We start from the raw sequence: 5,000 nt of genomic DNA, 5'->3' as shown, positions 1-5,000 counted from the left end.
TAATAGATAGAGCCATCAGAATACAGATAATGTATAGACCTGTCCGTATACATGCTGAAAGACTCTGCTCACAATCACACGTCAGCCAGACACTCTTATCACGCACTACTCTCTGCCTGTAACAGGCACACAGACAATATGTAAGCACCAGCATGGAACAACACCCAGTGCATCCTCTCTGCCACATTAGACAATCCACACTATCATAACCAGACCGGGAGGTCCACTCGGAAAACAGAATATCCCACCCTTCCGACAACCACCATTGCTCAGCTAAGCCACCAACACCCACACATGTCCCAGACAGGGGTGCACCCAACATCACAATACTGCCTCCTGTCACACCACACAAACAATGGCAGGAATGAAAGACACAGGTCTGCCACAAGCATGGAATCAGAGCGCCGCCTGTTATGAGCCAAAGGTGCACCCTGACGTGGCAAATCAGATGATGCCGCAGTCATTTACTTACGATAATCACAATCAACAAACCGGGCCCCCCCCCCCCCCCAAGTGCCTTAACCTAACCCGTATTGTACCTTAACCTAACCCGTATTGTACCTTAACCTAACCCGTATTGTACCTTAACCTAACCCGTATTGTACCTTAACCTAACCCGTATTGAACCTTAACCTAACCCGTATTGTACCTTAACCTAACCCATATTGTACCTTAACCTAACCCATATTGTACCTTAACCTAACCCATATTGTACCTTAACCTAACCCATATTGTACCTTAACCTAACCCATATTGTACCTTAACCTAACCCATATTGTACCTTAACCTAACCCATATTGTACCTTAACCTAACCCATATTGTACCTTAACCTAACCCATATTGTACCTTAACCTAACCCATATTGTACCTTAACCTAACCCATGTTGCGCCTTAACCTAACCCATGTTGCGCCTTAACCTAACCCATGTTGCGCCTTAACCTAACCCATGTTGCGCCTTAACCTAACCCATGTTGCGCCTTAACCTAACCCATGTTGCGCCTTAACCTAACCCATGTTGCGCCTTAACCTAACCCATGTTGCGCCTTAACCTAACCCATGTTGCGCCTTAACCTAACCCATGTTGCGCCTTAACCTAACCCATGTTGCGCCTTAACCTAACCCATGTTGCGCCTTAACCTAACCCATGTTGCGCCTTAACCTAACCCATGTTGCGCCTTAACCTAACCTATGTTGCGCCTTAACCTAACCTATGTTGCGCCTTAACCTAACCTATGTTGCGCCTTAACCTAACCTATGTTGCGCCTTAACCTAACCTATGTTGCGCCTTAACCTAACCTATGTTGCGCCTTAACCTAACCTATGTTGCGCCTTAACCTAACCTATGTTGCGCCGTAACCTAACCTATGTTGCGCCGTAACCTAACCTATGTTGCGCCATAACCTAACCTATGTTGCGCCTTAACCTAACCTATGTTGCGCCTTAACCTAACCTATGTTGCGCCTTAACCTAACCTATGTTGCGCCGTAACCTAACCTATGTTGCGCCTTAACCTAACCTATGTTGCGCCTTAACCTAACCTATGTTGCGCCTTAACCTAACCTATGTTGCGCCTTAACCTAACCTATGTTGCGCCTTAACCTAACCTATGTTGCGCCTTAACCTAACCTATGTTGCGCCTTAACCTAACCTATGTTGCGCCGTAACCTAACCTATGTTGCGCCTTAACCTAACCTATGTTGCGCCTTAACCTAACCTATGTTGCGCCGTAACCTAACCTATGTTGCGCCTTAACCTAACCTATGTTGCGCCTTAACCTAACCTATGTTGCGCCTTAACCTAACCTATGTTGCGCCTTAACCTAACCTATGTTGCGCCTTAACCTAACCTATGTTGCGCCTTAACCTAACCTATGTTGCGCCTTAACCCAACACACGTTGGGCCTTAACCCAACACACGTTGGGCCTTAACCCAACACACGTTGGGCCTTAACCCAACACACGTTGGGCCTTAACCCAACACACGTTGGGCCTTAACCCAACACACGTTGGGCCTTAACCCAACACACGTTGGGCCTTAACCCAACACACGTTGGGCCTTAACCCAACACACGTTGGGCCTTAACCCAACACACGTTGGGCCTTAACCCAACACACGTTGGGCCTTAACCCAACACACGTTGGGCCTTAACCCAACACACGTTGGGCCTTAACCCAACACACGTTGGGCCTTAACCCAACACACGTTGGGCCTTAACCCAACACACGTTGGGCCTTAACCCAACACACGTTGGGCCTTAACCCAACACACGTTGGGCCTTAACCCAACACACGTTGGGCCTTAACCTGCTCTGTAATTGTCATACGACGCGTTAAATTAGTGTAGTGTTGCCTAACTGCAACCCCCGCAATATAGTTTGCTACTCGCACTGCCCGGTCCCCAGAGTATCGCTTCATGTTAAACACCTTGCAGCTATACACTGTAATGCGGATGGCGGCAGGACGTACATGCTCAATGCCCTTCGCAGTTGTTCATTGGCATTCGCATGGCGAAGCACAGCCTACGTTGTGGTACGGCTTGTGGCAACTGTCCGCTGATGTTGTACGTCCAAATCACACACTGTACCGCACATTGGTCCTCATGTACTGAATGATACATCGTGGTACATGTGTGACCGTACCACGACTGCGCCAACAACGGCGAACCATACGGTCCAAATATTGTGCACTCAGCTACGTGTCGTCTCCCTATAAGAGCTGGATTGCAGTATGGTATGCCGTGGATGGCGATCAGCATGAGCCGTCTGTTGATGTAGTGGCGCGTGTTGTCAGACGTAGTCGTCTCTTCTCACACACCGTGATAGCATGGTGCACTGCGTTCCACATCTGCGACATGCGACAGAGGCCGGTTGACAGTCGTTCGCGCAATGGACATCGCATACGTACGGGGGCCACCTTCCACGTGTTCGCGAAGCGTGCACATGTTGTTGCGTGTATGTGGGCAGACATAGTGTGTCGTGACACCTGACACAGGCATGCAACAATCGTTGAATTTGCAAATGGCGATGGACGTCTACGTTTGCTGGTGACGTTACGCAAATGAAGAACTGGTAAACCGTTGTGGTGCGGTTGTTCTCGCTAGAGGTGAATCAGTGATGGCGACGATCGGTTGAGCTACCAACCGGTTGTTTCAGCGATACCCACCATGCCCACGAACGTGAATGGCATGTGGGTGTGAAGCGATACGCGGCGGTGGCTGGGTGGGACCGTCCCCGGCCGGTGAGGGGGGGCCTTCCGGCGTGCTGGCCGCGCGGTGCGTGGGCGCACGCGCTACAGCCGGCTGGTGGGGGCGGCCAGTGGCAGGCGCGCCGGCCGACGGAGGCGGCAGGCGGCGCAGCTGCGCGCCGGCGCACCCTGCACGCGGCGCCGTGCGGCCAAAGTAGGTCCTCGCGGGCCCGGTGCGAAGCGCGGTGGACATCTGCAGTGTGCTGGTCCGATTGAGGACTGTGTGCGCTGAGGATGCGCCGCCGCCCGGCGCTCGGCGCCGCGACGCCGTCTGCTGCTCGGTCGCCTCTGCGGTTCTCGCAGGTGGATTGTATCGCAGCTGTGCGGACGTGTTGGCGCGTGCGCTGTGCTGGGAGAGTTCGCTTCGGCACCCAAGTGGGGCTTTTGTCCTTCTGTGGCGCTGGCGTTGGAGCTGCCGGCCACCGTAGGTGGCGCGTGTTGTCTCCCGCCGGCAATGCCACGACAGCACGCTCCCGGGCCTCTGTCGGCAGCGGCAAGCTCAGTTGGGAGCACGGGTGGTCGCACCTAAAGCGTCTACTCGCCAAACTCCGGGCGATTGCGCCTCTCTCGAACCCGACCAAGTACTTAGGACGGCGCTGCGCGCCGCCGGGACCTGAGAGGGTTTCGAGGTGTATTGTGCAGGGGAGCTCAGCCTCCTCCTGTTTGCAGAATAATTGAGCGGACGCTTGCGTGTTCGCGCGGGCCCCCGGGACACACTCCCGGGCGGCCGGCTGCTCAGCTCTAGTTGACGCAGCTCCCTGGTTGATCCTGCCAGTAGTCATATGCTTGTCTCAAAGATTAAGCCATGCATGTCTCAGTACAAGCCGCATTAAGGTGAAACCGCGAATGGCTCATTAAATCAGTTATGGTTCCTTAGATCGTACCCACGTTACTTGGATAACTGTGGTAATTCTAGAGCTAATACATGCAAACAGAGTCCCGACCAGAGATGGAAGGGACGCTTTTATTAGATCAAAACCAATCGGTCGGCTCGTCCGGTCCGTTTGCCTTGGTGACTCTGAATAACTTTGGGCTGATCGCACGGTCCTCGTACCGGCGACGCATCTTTCAAATGTCTGCCTTATCAACTGTCGATGGTAGGTTCTGCGCCTACCATGGTTGTAACGGGTAACGGGGAATCAGGGTTCGATTCCGGAGAGGGAGCCTGAGAAACGGCTACCACATCCAAGGAAGGCAGCAGGCGCGCAAATTACCCACTCCCGGCACGGGGAGGTAGTGACGAAAAATAACGATACGGGACTCATCCGAGGCCCCGTAATCGGAATGAGTACACTTTAAATCCTTTAACGAGTATCTATTGGAGGGCAAGTCTGGTGCCAGCAGCCGCGGTAATTCCAGCTCCAATAGCGTATATTAAAGTTGTTGCGGTTAAAAAGCTCGTAGTTGGATTTGTGTCCCACGCTGTTGGTTCACCGCCCGTCGGTGTTTAACTGGCATGTATCGTGGGACGTCCTGCCGGTGGGGCGAGCTGAAGGCGTGCGACGCGCCTCGTGCGTGCTCGTGCGTCCCGAGGCGGACCCCGTTGCAATCCTACCAGGGTGCTCTTGAGTGAGTGTCTCGGTGGGCCGGCACGTTTACTTTGAACAAATTAGAGTGCTTAAAGCAGGCAAGCCCGCCTGAATACTGTGTGCATGGAATAATGGAATAGGACCTCGGTTCTATTTTGTTGGTTTTCGGAACCCGAGGTAATGATTAATAGGGACAGGCGGGGGCATTCGTATTGCGACGTTAGAGG

At 53.0% G+C, this 5,000-nt stretch overlaps 1 non-coding gene across 1 annotated transcript in view; it reads left to right on the top strand.

The window, feature by feature from the left end:
• The first annotated feature begins 3,999 nt into the window (after window positions 1–3,999).
• The window catches only part of LOC124585939, a 1,910-nt gene continuing 909 nt past the window's right edge, over window positions 4,000–5,000 (top strand). Inside the window, exon 1 of the ribosomal RNA XR_006974952.1 lies at window positions 4,000–5,000. This exon is cut by the window's right edge and continues 909 nt beyond it. This is a non-coding gene — a ribosomal RNA (small subunit ribosomal RNA).

The sequence above is a fragment of the Schistocerca americana genome, unplaced genomic scaffold (genome assembly GCF_021461395.2).
Source record: "Schistocerca americana isolate TAMUIC-IGC-003095 unplaced genomic scaffold, iqSchAmer2.1 HiC_scaffold_519, whole genome shotgun sequence".
NCBI classification, from domain to species: Eukaryota; Metazoa; Arthropoda; class Insecta; order Orthoptera; family Acrididae; genus Schistocerca; species Schistocerca americana.
The sequence above is the reverse complement of the archived record's forward strand: the minus strand, read 5'-3'. Positions and strand labels throughout refer to the sequence as shown.